This window comes from Astatotilapia calliptera, chromosome 1 (assembly GCF_964374335.1).
Source record: "Astatotilapia calliptera chromosome 1, fAstCal68.1, whole genome shotgun sequence".
Lineage (NCBI taxonomy): Eukaryota > Metazoa > Chordata > Actinopteri > Cichliformes > Cichlidae > Astatotilapia > Astatotilapia calliptera.
Window position 1 is genome coordinate 10494396 of NC_137422.1, and position 19805 is coordinate 10514200.

The window sequence follows — 19805 nt, forward strand, 5'->3', positions numbered from 1 at the left end:
CGCTTTAAACGCTGCACGCTCATACTCTCTCCCCACTCGATATATGATCCATTGTTGATCTGCACACAGCTGTTGCCACGAACGTCGCACTTGCCTACGTCACTGCCATGAGACATTCTCGCTGTCATGGTCTGGGTGGGTACCTGCAGGTCTCCAACAGTGGCTCCTCCTCCTTTAGGCGGAGTTCGGTTGTTCCTCCCTGGCTGACCACCTGTGGGCAATTATTCCGGCAGTTTATCAGACCTGCGCACTTAACCGTTCATCGCCTGAGTATCTGCTATCCCCATGTTAGTCAAGTGGAGTGTGATTGCTCTGTCCAGAACCCGTGTGACGACTTACCTGTTCTTCTTGTTCTCAGAGGTAGCTCCTGGAGTGGAGGTCTTGTCTTCCTCCTCCCTGCTTTCCTGGACCTGGGCCCCCTGCTGCTGATACGACGTTGCCTGCCGGCCCACCACTCACTTGCCTGCCTCCCCACGTCTCGACCGCATCCGGGCCTTCCGCCCTACCTGTCCCCTCCACCTGAAACCAAGTAAAGCAACTTAGTTTAACTGTTGAGGATCGTTGATTGTCTGCTGGATCCCACTGACTATGATCTCCTCTCATTACAGTGCCGCGGCCCCTTCATAGTCCAGTTTCCACCTCCCCGCTGCCTCTGCTGTTCAGCTGCCTCCTAGAATTGTCTAGGTCACCCTTAGTTACCTTAGGTTATCCTACGCGCCACTAGTGTGGTGGCGTCGTTTTGCTTTCGCTTGTGGGGGGGAATAAATCCTTTGTTCTCTTACCGTCTCGCTTCCGGGTTGGTTTCTGCACCTGTGTCCATCTCTCGTGCTGCTGGGCCGTGACAGTATACTCAGGCCAGTTTTATGGACACAGCAGACCCGGCCCGTGTAGCGATAAGTAAGCAGGGGGCTATCATCGGTAGTCACGAACAGACACTGCAGTACCTACTCGCTCAAGTACACACGCTCACAGACGAGCAGACTAAAATGCAATCTGACATTCAGTCCCTTCAGCCCTCGGCGGAGTCAGAACCCGCCGCCAGTAGCTCAGCTCAGCCCGCTCCGATGGCGCCTTTACCACAGCCCTTGGCAGATCCCGAGCCCCAGTGAGGTCACCTGTTTCGCGACGCAGCTTCCCCGGAGCCAGACCCGTACGCAGGTGACCCGGGGGCCTGTAGTGGTTTTCTTTTACAGTGCGAGCTGGCGTTTGGGCATTCGCCCCGCTCTTTCGTTTCAGACACAGTTCGAGTTTCCTATATAATAGGTAAACTGCGCGACAGAGCCCTGAATTGGGCCGAGGCATACCTGAGCGTACACCCATTGCCGACTTGTAGCTATGATGCTTTCCTTGGCGAGTTCAAGAAGACTTTTGCTCACCCCATCTCGGTAGGCAGTGCGGTTTGGCGGCTGTTAAATCTCCGTCAGGGTCGCCGTAACATCGCGGATTACTTGATTGACTTCCGCACTGCCGCAGCGGCAGTCGGCTGGCCCGAGAAGGCCCTTCAGGGAGTCTATTCGCAGTCGCTAAACGAGGACATGAAGGACCAGCTAGCGTCCCGAGAAGAACCAGTTACGTTCGAGGAGTTAGCCTCGGTCACGCTTCGCATTGACAACAGACAGCGGGAGCGTGAGAGGAACTCCAGTACCCGTCGGCCAGTGCGGCGTGCGTCCCCGGTTTACATTCCTCCGTCACCGCTTCCGTTTCTGCCGTCGGCCACAGTCGCTGGGGAGAGGACTGAAGCGGAACCGGAACCCATGCAGCTCGGGCGATCCCGGTTATCCCCGCAAGAGAGGGAGAGGCGACGTCGCTCTCGCTCGTGTTTTGTGGTTCCGCAGAGCATTTTATTTCCACCTGTCCAGAGAAGGGAAAAGGAGACGCCCGCCGGTAGGTCCGAGGATACGGGTGGGCGGTACCAGTAGTGATTCTAAGCCCCGTTTTTTGTTGCCGGTTACGCTCTTGCTCGGGTCCGCAACCCACACGTCCCGGGCATTAATCGATTCGGGCGCTGAGCAGAGCCTCATTGATAAGAAATTAGCCAAGCAGCTGAATATTCTCCTGTTTGAGTTGGAGTCTAGCATCCCAGTTACAGCACTAGATAACCAAGTTTTCTCTCACATCACTCACCGCACCGCACCGATTACTATAGTCACCTCAGGAAACCATAGAGAGAGGCTCCCCTTCTTGACGTTCCACTCCTCCAGCATTCCCTTTATCCTTGGTTTCACCTGGCTAAAACTACATAACCCTCATCTGGACTGGGCAGAAAGTTATAAGTTGGAGCCCATTTTGCCACGCCAATTGTCTCGTCTCAGCCCCGCCGTCTGCCATTGTCGAGCCCGCACGTGACGAAAGCGCCAACATAGACCTTTCTGTTGTACCTTTGGTATACCACGACCTAAGGGAGGTCTTTAACAAAGACAAAGCTCAGTCACTACCCCCGCACAGACCATATGACTGTGCCATTGAATTGTTACCGGAATCCACCCTACCCACAAGCCGCCTTTACAATCTCACATAACCCGAGAAGACAGCCATGGAGAAGTACAAAAAGGATTCTCTGGCAGCGGGCACCATCAGACCCTCCTCCTCGCCTGTAGGGGCCGGATTTTTCTTTGTCGGTAAGAAGGACGGCTCGCTCCGTCCCTGTATTGATTTCAGCAGGCTTAATGACATAACCATAAAAAACAAATACCCCTTACCGCTGATCAGTTCCGCCTTCGAGCCGCTTCACGGTGCCTCCATTTTCACTAAATTAGACCTCAGAAACGCATATCACCTCGTCAGAATCAGTAGGGGGGCCAGTGGAAAACCGCTTTTAACACTCACTTGGGGCACTTTGAATATCTAGTGATGCCCTTCGGTCTCACAAGCACCCCGGCGGTTTTTCAAAATCTAGTGAATGATGTACTGCGAGATTTCCTAGGCTGCTTCGTCTTCGTTTCTCTCGACGACATCCTGATTTTTTCCAAAGACCTGGAGGAACACCAAACGCATGTCCGAGCCGTGTTGCAACGGTTGCTGGAGAATAAACTGTACATTAAGGCGGAGAAATGCGAATTCCACTCTCCTTCCGTCTCATTCCTGGGCTACGTCCTCGCGGGGGGGCAGGTGAAGCCAGACCCGGCGAAAATAACGGCAGTCGTGCAATGGCCCATTCCAACGTCCCGGAGGCTTCTGCAGCGCTTCTTGGGCTTCGCAAACTTTTACCGCCGCTTCGTCAGGAACTATAGCCAAGTGGCAGCACCACTGACCCGGCTGACGTCTCCAAAGCTTCCTTTCATTTGGAGCCAGGAAGCAGGAGCGGCTTTTTCCAAGTTAAAGGCACTGTTTACCTCGGCGCCGGTTTTAATTCACCCCGACCCCGGGAAGCTGTTTATACTTGAGGTGGATGCGTCTGACGTCGGGGTAGGGGCGGTGTTGTCTCAGCGCTCTGGCACGGCGTCCAAACTCCACCCGTGCGCTTTTTTCCCCCGTCATTTATCGCCCGCTGAGAGGAATTACGACGTGGGGGATAGGGAACTGTTGGCCGTGAAGCTGGCCTTAGAGGAGTGGCGGCACTATCTCGAGGGAGCGGAACACCCATTCATAGTGTGGACTGATCACAAGAATTTGACTTACCTTCGTACAGGCACGGGGCCTCCAGACCGTCCCGAAAGCAGCCCGCTCCAAAGTGATCGACTGGGTCCACAAGGGGAGATTTTCCTGTCATCCAGGGGGCGTGCAGACAAGTGTGCTCATCAAAAGGTATTTCTGGTGGGGGTCTATTGATAAAGATGTCAAAGAGTATGTGGCCGCCTGCTGCATTTGCGCTAGGGGCAAATCTAACACGCAACGCCCGGCTGGGTTGTTGCAGCCTCTCTCTATTCCACGGCGTCCCTGGTCGCATATTTCTTTGGATTTTGTTACTGGTCTACCAGTTTCTTCTGGCAAGACCACAATCCTCACTGTGATCGACAGGTTTTCCAAAGCAGCTCACTTCATTGCTCTGGACAAACTCCCCACATCCACTGAAACTGCTAATCTGCTAGTCGACCATGTGTTCAGGCTGCACGGGATACCCACGGAGATCGTCTCTGACAGAGGACCACAATTTACGTCGCAGGTCTGGAGGGCGTTCTGTACATCCTTAGGAGCAAAACCATGTTTGAGCTCAGGACACCATCCTCAGACTAACGGTCAGACGGAACGCCTCAACCAGGAATTGGAGGCCATCCTCCGCTGCGTCACTGCCTCCAACCCAGCTTCCTGGTCATCGTTGTTGCCATGGGCGGAGTATGCACACAACTCCCTCACCTTGTCAGCGACAGGTCTCTCACCTTTTGAGGCCTCACTCGGCTACCAGCCACCCCTTTTTCCAGAGCGGGAAAGGGGTGGCCGGGAAAGGGGTGTCCATCTCTGTTACCTCGTGCTGCTGGGCCATGACACTCGCAAAAAACTCACGGTTTTAGTAACGCAGTAACGCAGTGTTCCTACGGGAAAGTAACGGTAATCTAATTACTGTTTTTGCAATAGTAATCCCTTACTCTACTCGTTACTAGAAAAAAGTAATCGGATTACAGTAACGCGTTACAAGTAACAAATATTTGTGTCCTTATTGGAAAAAAACTCAGAAGCATCCTTGAAGGCACGCATGTGAATTATGCTGGTGTACCTGTAACAGCAGAATCGACAGTAGATACACACAATTAACCCGCAAAGTAATTATACAAAAGACCCGAGAGAGTGCTTTACACTAAGATGCTGGCACCTCACTTTTGTGTTTCATTCTTTTGTTATAAAGAATATGTTTTTATTCCAAGGACGATAAAGTTCATCCTAATATTACTTAGTCCAAGATGTCCCAAAATTACTCTGAACAATCAAAGAATTTGAAAATTGCACCACTTACTCTGAACCCTACTTTTCTATAGCTCTCTTGAGTAAAAGAGATGCATGACACATTATAGTTTAAAGCATTTTTTCAGGAAAAATATCATAACAATATAAACTTCCAAAAGCAGAACAGAAATTTCTGACTGATTTCTGAAATTTCGTGGGTTTTCTGATGTGGACAAAGAGAACCTGAGAGTGGGGGCAGCAAAGAGGAAAGCCCTGTTATCCCTTGTCCTGTGTTTGACAGGACAAGAGGTTTGTCAGTGAATGGAGTGCTGTAGCAGAGAATGTGTGTAGAACAGGGACTGACATATGAAGCACTTTGTAGGTGATGAGATTGAGTTTAAATTGGATGTGTTGTGCGACAGGGAGCCAGTGAAGGTTCTTGAGGGCAGCTGAGGTCATGGGAGCTGAAATGAGTGAGCAGGCAAGCAGCATACAGTATTTCTAGATATACTAGCATTTATTGAGTTATTGAGGACTAGGTCATATACTATAAAGAATGTCACAGTGGAGTCTGGACGTAATGAAGGTATCGGTTGAAGGTTTCAGCAGAAGTAAAAGAGTGAGGGTTAGAGTTCAAGCAGAGATCACTTATGGTTTTATAAGAGAGGAAAGCAGTTTGGGGGATGACAGCAGGAGGTTGTTTAACTACCCAGCGGATGAGGGTTACTGAAGAGAGAGACTGGTATTGTCCGTGTTGAGAGAGGCATATATTGTGTTACATCATTTTATCAACTAGTGTATATTTGTGCTTTAGTTTTGCTATAGTTCGTGAGGGTGGATTGAGTTTCAGTTGGACGGAATAATAATCTAGAGCAAAATATCTCCTTGGTAACAGTGGGAGGGGAGATTATGATGATGGATGACAGTTGCTAGGGGAGAATCAAACAAAGAATAAACAAAAGAGGATCTAACACTGAACCCTGAGGGATACCTCATGCAGAAGTTATGGGGAAATTGCTATGAGTTGGAGGTCTTTGGGGAAATATTTTGTCAAGTCAACCATAATTAACCACATACAGAAACTACAGGGATACACTTGAATACAGTCTTTCAAAAGGCCAACACTTTACCCAGTAATGACTGGTTGAAATGGCTTTTCTGTGAAAGACATTAATAAGAATGTTAAGAATGTTAATGAGACTCCAACAACTGCAGCAGGCAGTTTTATTGTTTTTTGTGCTGTCAAAATTAACGCGTTAACGCCATCACGGTTAATGTGATTCATGTTAATGCTATTAACGCATCTGGAGTGCAGAATGAAAATCCCTGAAATGTTTGTGTCAACGCATTTCAGGCAGTTTGTCCAAGTAGAGTTACCTTCGTACATGCGCAAATGAGCAGTTAATCTGGTAGTGACAGGCAGCTGAACCAATCGACTCAATATGGAAGATGATGAACACACATTGGGCCTCTCGATGGAAAATTTGAGTATTAAAAAATAACAAGACAGAACAGTCGATTGACAAGTATTATGCACATTGTGCAAGAAGGAATTTTCTTTTCACTGAAGCACTTCCAGCTCAAAATATCACATTGACGCAAAGCATACGTTAGCCAGGATGCTGCTAGCACTTTGGCTAACGCATCACCCAGCTTGCGACAAACCACTCACGGAGCATCTGGGACTCAGTAAGTCTACCTCAGACATGTTGACTGTCACAATTGCCAAGTGGATTGCAACAAACTGCAGAACTATTAATATCGTTGAGAACGCGCGCTTTACAAAGCTTTGGTTCCTCGTTTCAAGGACTTGAAGTGCCTCCCCAAGAGTGACAGAGAGAGAGTGGATAAATGTTTACAGAGTTTTTTGTTAACATGAATGTGCAAGATGTTCAATAAATGTGTTAAGTGCGTATATTTTCCCTTTTTTCTCGAGTCTGATTGCTCACGCAAAATGAAATGTGATTAATATAGAATAAAAATGAATTATATATAATTCTGATTGATCAAAATTAACCCACTGTAATCCTGTGATGAATCTGATTAAACATTTTAAGTGTTTGACAACACTAATATATATATTGTATATTAGTGTACACTTACCTATTATTATATAGGTTTTTGTTGCATTTCACAGAAGAGAACCTGTGCTAAAGACTGAAGAAAACTATTCAAATTCTCTTTGAATTTAAGCAGAACTCTAACATTTTTGTGTTTATTCTGTATTTACTTCATTATATTGCATACATGTCAGTTACAAGCTTAAATATAAAGTTGAAAAAATGTAATTGCAACCAGGCTATTGATCAAGTAATGCGATTAATCACGATAAATTACAGAAAATTGTGAGATTAATTAGTTCATTTTTTTTCTATTGATAGCACTAATTGTTTTACTTTATTTCACTTATATATATACATACATTTTATGTACATTATGACATTTCTCTGGTCCACTACAAAGCTAAAGGGCCAACAATAACACAAACATAAAGAAACACCACAGTTTGACATTTTCTGACACTTGCCCAAGTGGCAAGCACTGCATTTTTAGGACGGAAACGAGTTGGAGAAGGTGCAGTAATTTTAAACAGTCATGTGCTATAGCATTTTAACCAGGAGAGGAAAGTATCTTATTGTATGGTGAGATGCTGAGGAGGAAGAACAGAATAGCTGTTTGATTACATCAAAGGCACCAGTGAGGTCGAGAAAGAGAAGACAGCCAAAGACTGAGGTGATGAGGAGCACTGAGGCGACTTTGAGGCGAGCTTTTTATGTGAAGAATCACACTCTAAATAATTTAAACACATTGTTGAAGATGAGGTGGGCTCTGTGTAGTGATGCATACCAAAAATCTTGCACAGCTGTTAATTCTATGCCTCAGTTTCATCAAAACTATATAAAATATAGTGAAAAAGCAGAGCTAGCTTTCTGTCAACAGTTTCTCTGTCACACACCAAACGTGTACTGTATAATATTAGATACACAGCCTAATAAAGTATTCATGTCTTCTTCTGTATGTACAGCAAAACTGACAACATTTGCTCTTTTGTGTGCAGAAAAATGTGGCGATATTTTTGTACACAGAAAACGGGGTATTTTAATTTATCTTTTAGAACGATCCTCTAATGACAAATTAAAAATGGATCTCATTTAATCTCATTTAGATTACACAAAATGCAGCAATTAGAAATTTAATTTCAGTATTGCTTCATCTGTCACTTGTGTTGTAAACAGGAATAATCTGTTGTTTATGTTATAAAGCTCAATTGCAGTGTTAGATAGACTTACACAGACTTGCAGTGGGAAATAAAAAAATTTCAGTAACCCTGGTTTTTCCCTGGCAGCTGAGTTTTATCACCATGGAAATTGCCCACATATTGATGGACAGGGCAACAAAGGAGAGAAAAAGTCAAGGTGAGAAGGTAAACTAAATAGTCGTGGTGGTGTGTTAATGAAACAGTTTCTCTCAGTAAGCCCCTTGTGGAGTCAAAACATTCAGCTCGGGTTGATATTGAGCCTGTAAACATCACTGTGTAACTCCCACTGAGCGTTATGTGGACTTGATCTCTCTTTATTTTTGCCTTTCACAACCCACCTAAAGTGCAAAAAAATTGTGCCTCTTTAAAATTCTTTCAGCCATAAAAGTAATGCAGAATTTATTTTTGCATATTTCTGACTTTTTTTGTGGCAGTTTTCCTTCTCGCACTACCCTGTTTTCATTGTTCTAATTCCACTGCAGCAAAGTGAAATCTGGATCAGGTACAGCACTATATCTTTATTCACATATTTGTTCAAAAGGTCACTGCACACCCAATACCAGAAACATTTTTGCCAGGATGTCCGTGTTCATGCATTCATCTTTTTTGGAAACAAGAAATGTTGACATGTTGCCAAGTTGGGGGTGTCTGACATCCGTAACAGTATACACAAAGCAGACTTAAATCTTTGTGGTGAGGTGTTGCTAGGTTACAACCACCATTCAGTGAAAGCTTTGTGCCTCTCACTGGAAAGCCTTTTGGCTGATTTTAGTTTATTGTGTGGAACCATCTAATGTACCCTATAAACTGGCAAGCATTTGTAAACTCAGCAGAGAGCCTAGAGCATGTTAACCGTGCACACACCAAAACAACATGACATCGACAAAGCCACTACCTTGCAGTAAGACTGTAAGGTTAATGTATTTCAGTTGATAGTACTGTACTGATTTATTTAGTATTTAAGAGCAACGGCAAACCTGTGTAAAACATTTTACCCTTTTGCTTTCCCTTTGCTGTCATTGTTGTTAATGTCTTCGTATTCCTCTCTTCTTCAGTTTCACTTTGCTCCAGCTGCACATCAGAATCTTACAGTCCCATTAGCACTAAGCAGATTTCATCTGAAAACAAATAAAACACTTGTTGCAGTGAAAAGCTGAGTAAAGAGTTTCTGATGTCGAGTACTGTTTTCTGGGACAAGAATGAAATGCCAGGTTTACTTTAAGGTTGCTTTTCAATAATCAGACTGCATCTCTTTTTTTATGACAGCCCTCTGCTCACCACAGGATCTGTATGCTTTTATGTTTGTTTGTTTTTTGTAAACTTTACAGAAACAAAGGAATCTCTGTACATGTGCTTATTTTGTCTGTTTCATGACAACTGTTCATGCTACTGCACCTCATGTTAAGGCTGGAGACCGAGGAAGTGCATTTGAAGTAATCTGGGTAAGCTTGAATTCTACACCACTGCTGATGCTGATGTGATCACCACATCTGATTCTTTTAAGTAACAAGCTTGAAGAACGTAGCATTCACTCTGTAGCTTTGCATCTATTCGTTATGAAGGAATGTTTTTGTCAGCACTGTCCACAACTCTTCAGCCATCCCTCATTTATTCATATTTTACTTGCACTTTTTTGTAATTTTTAAACTGGTCTTGAGCAGTAGTTCTCCGGGCTTTCATAAAGTCTCAAGGGATGAACCAGTGTTGTGTCAACACATAGAGTAACACACAGCTTAGCAAAGAGCCAATTTTACTTTTGCCTTTGGCACTTTGTTACTAGTATCCTGTCACAAAAATAGGTAAATAGTTGAATCTATGTAAAAAAGACTCAGTGGTCCAGCTGCATCTAAAGGACAAAGGACACTCTTTCGAGGACGCCAATGTTCACATTTTGGACAGAGAAGACAGATGGTTTGAAAGAAGCCATCTATGTCCACTGTGAACGACCATCTTTGAACAGAGGCGGTGGCTTACGACACCAACTGTCTGCCATCTATAATCCAGTTTTGAGATCCCTTCCCAGACTGATTGTGGCCTACACCTGTTTTCACACTTTGGCTCGTGTGATTAGATAGAGGATCAGTAGGGGGTCCATGTCCCTCTTGGGGGGACACTCCCATAGGGCTTAAATCTGGGACTCTCCACATTTTACCCTAGAACTGAAGAAGCTTCTCAGATGCGAGGTGAAACGTCTTCAAGCAATTTAAGGAAGTCCAGACGCTTTTCTTTCCAAGCTACTTAGACTACGATGACCTGGATGACTGACAATCTTCACAGACATATTCCCAAAAAGATATTTGTTAAAAAAGTTTTATATGAAGAACCTAGAGATGCATCTGGGGACACATCTGGCCCTTCAGTTGATCCATTTATGATCCAAAGCCTAAATAGGAAGGGCTGAGGTATGTCAAATTTCCGGACGGGAAGTAATGTGGGCTCCTCCTGACACAGTACAGAACAAAGGGCAGCCGACACCCAAAGAAGAGCTTTGAATGTCCCTCAAGAAGCCTGGAGAATCATTCCCTTTGCTGCCATTGTTGCTAACATCATCTTACACACACGCGAAGTATTGTTTTTTACAATCTGTTCTTCTGTCATCATAATTCACTCTGTTATCATACAGTGTAGTTTGCCCTACCAGCACTGAAATACTCAAACCTGTGAGTACAGGTCCAGCAGACATGGTTAGATTATTTACAGCATTCGATTTGTATATAAATAGTATATGTGCAACCTTTTACATTTTAAAACGTGACCTTTCCAATATATATATTCTCTATAATGTATAATGTATGTAATCTGTACCATTATGTCAGCTGGAGGATGCACTCCTCCAACTACATATTTAACAGAGGAGTAAACACTGAGACTTTTCCTTCCTTTTTAAAAAAGCATTTTTGTCATTATAAAATGTTTTTAACATCTATATGAAGTACCTCCCTTCATTTTGCTTGCTATTCAGTCAGCTGATGTCTTCTTCAAGAGGCTCACCTCCCAGTGAGCAGCCTCGGATGAAAATAATTGCACCTTTCCACTACACCGGCATTCTAATTTTATGACATAATTCGCTTTCCAGCTGTGAAATTCCTTTTGAAGTACCTGAATAAATCAATAGTATGGCTATAACACTAACAACAGCCTTCCTCAGTCATGCCCCCCTCACAAATTGTAAACAAACTTGTAATAATTTTATATTTCTCTAAAATATACAGTGATATGACGATTACATATCACGTACAGGGTGGTATTTTTTTTTTTACTTCTTTCCATACCAATCTGGTAGCGAGCATTTAATATAAGGGGGCAGAAGTACCCGCTATTACTTTGTGTAAGGCTTTTTTTCCTCTTTGTCTCAGCAAATGTATAATTTCAGTGTCATTTGTTTGACTGCCCTTCAAACAGCAGTCAATCAGGTTATAAGGCACCATTCGTGGTGACTGAGGTACTGTACTGTGTTGTAAGTTTTAGTCATGGTATATCTTCAGTCTGTGTCATTTTATTCAAATGAAACAGCTGCAATTATTCTTCTGTAACGTCAAATTAATTGCAAACGTCCCAAAAGATAAGCTGTGTATCCATACAGGTACAGCAGCTAAGATAAAGTGATATATTCAGTCATGGTGTCGCTCAGAACTGTTACTGATAGTCAGTAATGTAACTAAAAAGTAGTATCATTAGTAAATGTAGCATTGTTGTAACATTATATCATTACGATTCGTCTTAGCTCTGTGACAAAAGGGGATATGATGGACCCTGATAGGGTGACCAAAATGAAGAAGACTATTACAGTAAACCAATTTACTGATTCCTCTGGGTTTGAAGTTACATTGCTGGAAATATTTGGGATAATCAGCCCTTAAAGTGGGCCAGAATGATCTGGAACATGCTGGCACCTGCAGTTACTGGGTAATTCAATCTGGTAGGTGGAATTACCCAAAATACTGTCAAGTATGTGCTGCATCCTGGTGATCCTTCCAGCTCATATAATGGATAGAGTAAAGTTACCATGCAGTTCCTTCCTGTACACATCCGTTTTCCTTTCTTGTCCATATCTCCCTGTTGTGCGTTCATGCAGAGGTTGTCACTCTGTCGAGTTTTTGCAGTACTTGAGCATTTAGCTAGCACTACAGATTGATTGTTTCAAATAAATGTTGCCATACTGTTCTGCAAGCTATAGGTTTACCTAGAGAAGCTGCATTTTCTAAAGAGAGAAAAAAAGTAAGGACTACTCAGCAAGTGACACTACTAAGAAATGGTTGGAGGCATCAATTTCACTTTAACCTGATGATTTTCTTAGAACTTGTCTGTTTCTACCTTTAGCTTTATAGCTGTGAGAGGTTGGAATACAGTCATGATAGCTCATGTAATGGTTGTTGAATTCAATTGGCTAAATCCACAAGGAGCAGTAAACCCCAGAGCAGCAGCAGCAGCAGGTCAGCTTGCCACAGACTGTCAACAAAGAAAAGCTTCTGAAGCTCACAATAGAAATTATAATGACTTATGGTCTCCCTACATGCCATGTCCCACTTTAAATCCAGGGGATAATGTATGAATGAAGGTTAGGGAAAGCACTCACATATTATACCTTTGAAACTGCAGGGCATTCTATTTGGTGGAGGCTGATGTGCTTGAGCTAACCTTGTAAATTCACTGTTACAAAATAAAATTGGCTTATAATAGTTTCTGCAATGTTATTGTTGTGAGTAGTGAAAAAAAATCCTATCTAAATGTTATTTAAAAAAGGCTTTGTGCAATAGCATCACATTTTTAAGTTTCTCTTAAATTGATCGTTTTAACTGAACTTGTCTGTTTCCCACCTGCAGTGGATCCATGCCTAACCAATCGTGCCCATCCCAGTGGTGGTGCTGACATACACAAATGTTTTTCTCACAAACACAAGCCCACCTGTGAGAGCAAATTTAATATATATTTTTTATTTCCCTCATCATTTCGTGCTTCTTAGAGCTGATATATTCCTTGCCAAGATTCTTCTATTAACATTTGCATTTGCTCAACCACTGTAACAGAACACAAAACAACATAAGTAAATATCATGAGACTTTTGCATATTCGGAGTGAGACATGAATTGGCTGAAGGTGTTTAGTTTTCCTTGCCATTACAAGAAAGAAAAGATCTGGAGTCATGAACAGATAGAGTAGAAGACACACAAATATAGTCGAATATCAAGTGTCACTTTCATTTCGTTTACAGTTTATTAAGCTGATGAAACATCTATATTCAGCTGACAGAGTAGAAAATATTGTGAACGATTCAAGATTGACTGACTTGTAAGTGTCCAACAGAAAAAACTCATCCTCACAGTTAGGAGTAAAGTAGTTGAGACTTCTTTCCTCTTAATAATCCTGCACATGAAGTGACTCCCTCACTTCTGGGGTGCCGGTTGCAGGGTTAAAGACAACTGGATGTTTTTGATTAGATGTTCAAAGTCTCTGATGCACCTGTAAGCTACTCTCGTGGTGGATGACTTCTAAAGCCATTACAGACCGAAATGCGCTCCGTGCAATCACAAGAGCAGGCTTACTTTACTGATGCGTAAAGGAGACTCAGAGCCCACAGCAGGTTTGTAGATAATAAATAGAAAGTCACATCTTATTTTGGCTCCGTGAGGAACAGATTAAGGACTCGGACAATATGAGAACTGCATATAAAACCCACATTTACACCCAATTTTTAAAAAAAGATAACACTTTATTGTTTCCTTTTCAGTAAAATAACTTAATCATAGTAAGACTGAATATAAATTTTAAAAAATTATCAAAATAAAATCTTAATTTTCAATTTTCTGCCTTGAGACAGCAGACGATCTTTTGATTTCACTTTCTAGACTTAATGTATTTCTCACCATGAGTCATAAATTGAAATTTGAATGTGTTTAACAATAGTGCCAGAATAAAAAAGATACAAACATGATTGTCTGTACTGATGATTTTGTGTTTTCAGTCTCACCTTCATCAGGAAGGTGATTGCAAACTGATGGCACTGATTTGCTAATTAACATTTTTCACAATCCTTTGTCAAACCTTGTGCAATTTAAACTTTACACTTTTATTTCTGTCATCTTTTTACAACACGATGTTGTTAAGGTTCTGAATTTAGCCTTTTCAACTGGCGCTACAGACAGAGCACTGAAGTTGTGGATGTAGCACAATTCACTGGTTTGTCGACTTTGACACATCAAGCTTAATTGTTCTTGAAGTGTGTTGGCAGAGCTTGCATGCATGAGTGAAATCCCAGATGTATACTATTTAAACAAAGAAAGAAATAATATTTCGCAGTTTTTGATTCTGCTAAGATTTACAAATTCAGACGAGTTCTGGCAATTTGAAGTTTCTTGTTCCCATAATTACAATATACCTGTGAAGTTAACTAGAAAATTCTAGCTTTAGCTTCAACTTTCTTATTAAAACTTTCAGCTGATCCCTTATTTCCTGCAATCATCTACATATTTTGTGGCACACATGGAAGCCTCCCACTTTTTCAGTCCAGAGACTATGTTGTTAGACCAGAGTGCTAAATCTCAGCAAAGTCAACAACAGTCAGAAGTTGATGTTAAAAACTATTGAGATATTGGTATTTTTAATTTTATCAAAACTTTAAGAAAATACATTGTACCCCATAAGACAAAGCACTTAAAGGCATGTTGTACTCTACTTTAGACTGTTTCAAGGAAAAAAGCTTCTGTGTGTAATGTGGCCCCTCATTACAGCAACGCATTTCTTTTTGAGGCCCCGCAGTGCCACTAGTACACTAATCAGAAAGCACAAATTTGCCTAATTATACCCTAATGAAGTACACAAACAGGGGCTGGTTTTGTATTTAAATAAATAAATAAATAAATCATATATATATATATATATATATATATATATATATATATATATATATATATATATATATATATATATCATATGCGCAACATTTCAGCAGCAGATACATCTATACAATGTGCGTTGATACAGGTCTGCAGTGTGAAATAATATGCTGATTGCTTGTCAGCTGCAGCTGTGAATGGGATTATTTCATTTATGTAAAAGAGTGTGGGCGTACAGTCCACTCTTCTGCAGTAATATTGCAGATATGAAGGCCAAGGAAAAGAAGACAAGAAAAATACATGACAGTACAGCAGCAGGTAATGAAAGGACTTGTTTGACTAGGCTATGATTTAAATGTTTCACAGCTGACAAGATGCACGATTTTCCAGTGATGCAAAAAAATGAATATTTCCTCACAGGCAACCATAAACGATCGGAGCAATTATTTTATGGTTCCAACCTTTGCTGACACAAACACATGGAAATGCACATCGTTATGAAATCAGTTCTGTGTCAGCTTGGCTGAATCAGCAAAGAAAAACGGTCAGTTTCCCAGATTTGGGAATATATCTCGTCCCCGTGCCCCCTATAGCCTCCCTTATTTCAAATTATTCAGGGTGAATTGCGTGGAATCAGAGGAAGACTTTCAGTGGAAAATGACATAATTTAGGTGAATTTTTTCATTAAAGCATTGATAGATTTAATACTTCAGTGTCCCCTAGTGCTTATTAAATCAGGCCAATATGAGATAATGGATCTTTAAAATTCTACAAGCAGCTCTAGTAATCTCTTCTCCCTCTCTTTCCTTTACTCCTGCTGGACTCTGTTCCCTCACCCCCAACGTATTACAGGATAACTGAAGTTTAGGGAATGTGAAAGTGAGAAAATTGCATGTGAAAGAGATTTGCAATAGATAACGTGTTTATAATATTATCAAAGAGCCCCGCTGCCACTGAAAAAGGAGCTGCAGGAGCTTCGAATGCTGATAATTTCAAAGTGAAGCAAAGAGAGGAGATTGGGGAAAGAATAGCTACTCTGGTTCAAACTGAGTCGACAAAGTCGATAATGCTTTACTGGGGTAGGGCACCAAAGAGGAAAAGAAGGCAACTACAGTGAAGTGAACTTTCTTCTTTGAGATCTGGGCGAAGTTGTTAAATCTATAGCTGTCACATTTGATGTCCGTATTGATTTATGAAGTTGGCACACGGAAAGGACTGGCAGCTTCAAGGGATCTCACTGTTTAGCTATGCAAAGCTTGCTTTTAATCCCACAGCAGGCGCTTCCTGCTTTGTGTGCAGTCCTGGCTCTGCACACTAGAGTAGCATAATGTCTAATGATTGGAATATTGAACTACACATAACTAGAAATAACAAGAAAGTTTCCAGCTCTAAAGGAACCTCTCTAGGGTTGGCTTTTCTCACACAGGGGGAACGGAATATGTCTGGGCAAGTAGTAAATCACAGCCATATTTGTTGTTCAGATGAGCTGCTTTTGAAGGAGTGTTTTTGTGATGCACCGAGATGAAAAATAAATACAGTTAGTACCTTCAAGCCACAACTGGGCAGACCAAAGATAATACAAATTTCAGGAAAATAAAGACATAATAAGACCTTATGCAAAATACAAATGAAAATCCAGGTGCGAAATTGACATGAAACTGCTTCAAGGTCATTTCTCCCCATTTTGCCAAACATTGTTTCAAACTCCCAATCATCTCTAAACTTGCCACAAGCACTCGTTTTTTTCCTGATGTACTTCCATTAATATTTTTACCCTGTCCGGGCTAGTATAACAGTTTTATTATCTGCCTCAATTTCAGTTTTCCCATTCCTGTTAGTCCTTGAGTTAAAAGGCGCGTTGGGGAGATGGACCTTCAGGCCAACATTATGTGCAGCAGTGTGTGATAAACACCCACTTCTGCCTAGCAGCATAATTTTACCTTCAAAATAGAATACACACATCTCCTGTTGTCACTGTTGCCAGATAAGGGCTCTACATATTAACACTCACTGGTATAGATATGACAGCTTTGTGTGCTCACACGGACACGTTGGCACCATGATGGCTACCCTGGAGGGTTCATTATGACTTTCTGTACATTATGTATATTATTCATGTTTCAGGGATACTTTAATCTCTCTGAGCAACGGCGAATCCTGTCACTTCTCTCCTGAGTTCAGTTCTGTGTAGGACTCTGAAGTCAGTGAACGTTTCATATTAAAATTATATTAAATTTAGCATGAGACTAACTTACTGTAGCTTTGGGCAGAGTTGTCAGGTTCATCTAACTAAGAGAAATGCAGTCTAATGCAAAGTCTCAAATAGATCTTAATATTATGGAGGGAAAATATTCTGTATTCGTTTGTTTAATGTGATCATGTGATCATCTGAAGTATAAAGTTTGTGGTGCTGTTGAGTTGTAGTGTGTTACACTGACAACTCAACAGCTCAACACTGACTTGGTCATATACACAATGGTGGACAAAAGATTACACCCACTTCTCTGTTAAATGCAACACTGTGGCCATAAAAGAGAATCTGCACCTCAGTCCATTCAGTTATGTCTGTAATATTAGACTGCACTCACTTTGACCATATAAATTTGCAAGTGTGTGTTTGTATATGAACAGTACTGTGTGAAGGTCTTTAGCTACCCCTCATTACTTCATACTTTGCCAGGAAAATGGGATATAGATTTACTGATTTTGTCATGGACTGGGTCTGAAGACAGGGGCTCATGTATTTTTTGTATCTGTTTATTTTTCCGTATGTTGTGTTTTGGGTGGTTTTCTCTCCTTTTTGTCCTCCTTCTCCCTGTGTGCTCCCGGTTGTTTTGGGTCGCTGAGGGGACTGAGACCCGGAAGTGTCCCCGCACTGGAGGCTGCCGCGCCTGCCGCTCGTTATCCTTCACCAGCTGCAGCTGATGGCCTCATCAAGAGCGTCCTATTTAGGAAGGTGGCGGAGCTCCAGTCAGCGTGGGATTATACTATAACAAACCTGTAAAGCACCGCCGTTGATGAGTATTTATGTGAACGACATCTCTACTGTGGGTTTCCTGCTGAGCTGTGTGTGTTTTATGTCACCAGGAGTCGGGAGCGAGGAGTTTTGGAGTCGTCACTCTTTCACTGTTTATGGACACGTGCACTGTGTGGGATTCACAGCAGAATCGCCACGAGAGCCACAGTGCTGGATTTGTGCATAGTTGTTGTTGTTGTCCACTCACTATAAATAAATGCACTGTCCTTCACTATAAGAGTCTAGCGTTTGGGCCCTACTTTCCTCAACTCCACGGTCTGCCATCGCTGACCGCGACAGCATACTTGCAATGTATATAAGGCAAAAACAGAGTTTGTTCAATTCTAAGAATGTTTAAAGTTAATTGGTATGACTGCCTTTATTCGTCAACACAGTCGGAACTCTTTTAGGCAAGCTCTATTGTTATTTCTTTAAGTAGTTCTCCAGGCTTCCTGCAGTATTGCAAGATATTATCACAATATTATTGATACTTTGTTTCTATCATCTAAGTTGAGAAAAATGTCTGAACCTTTTTGCGTTGACTGTCAGGTCTATTTTATTTGTATCTTATAGAACATTTAAACAACAGAAGCTGACCCTGAGTCCTTGCAGGTCTCCAAAAAAAAGCCCTGTTTCAAAATACAAAGGAAGATGAAAGATGTTTTTGCTGTGTTAACACATTATTGTGGAAAGCAAAAATCTCAGTGATTTAGTTGTCATTGAAATATATTCAAAGTCGTCTCAGAAATCATGACACACTGCTCTCCACTACATAAGCTGCCTTTATAAGTTAAAAATATTGGTGCTGATATCAGAAGTATCAGAGTTCTTCTGATATCAGCACCGATACAAAAGTTCTTCTTTTGTTGCCTTTTGTTTGGGTCTTTGTCAAGTTGATCCCATACTGGTCCGGGCTTTGGGACCACTCCATGACTGATAGTGTTCTATTGTGTGTTTTCCTATGCCGGTATGCTTCTGCTGCACTGGCAGGGTGTGTGGCAGATAGTTGTAGACACTCATTGTTGTATCGCTCTCCTGACCTCCTCTGTACATACAGTTTTAAATAAAAACATTCAGATTTGGATTTATCACACTGGACAGAAAATCACGCTCTGCCACTGATTTTCTGTCCAGTTCATATGTAATTTGTTTGTTTCACGTCCTTAATAATGGCTTCTAGACAGTCACCCTTCCACTAGGACCATTTCTGATTAGGCTTCAGTGAATGCAGATGGATTGACTGAATTAGCAGATTCATCTCTTGATGTCCCGTGTCAGGTCTCTGCTGGATCTCCTAAGGACATGACTTTCAGATACTGTTCATCTGCTGTAGATAGTTTTTAGGTTTGCCACTTCTTCATTTGTCCTGCACTTGTCCAGTTTTCTCAGAATTTTTAAGGACAAACTGCACACCATGGTGACCTTGTTGGTGCAAAAATACTATTTTATGTCCATCAACTTGCATTATCTTTGGCATTTTTCATAGATACAACTAGAGAAATGGGAAGAAAAGATGTGCTTTTGGATGCTAGCAACTAAGTGCCTAAAAAAAAGCTGTACGACTCACTGGCTCATTCCTTGAGTTTGTTGGATTATTTCCTCCTTGAATGATTTATAGGTCAGTATTAAGTTTGTAACAAAAAAAACTACACAATCAGTACTGTAGTTGTAGTTGTAATGTATTCCTATGTTTTTTTTTACATCACACAGTCCATAAAAAAACAATCAAATGATTTGACAAAGGCATACATTGCAGAGGATGCTGACCTGAGCTACAGTTTTGAAGGTTACAGGAAAAAAATAATTTCCCATTGAAGTTTGGTGTGTCATTTTGAGAATGTAACAATATCTGGAGGACTATAACACAAACAACCTAAAA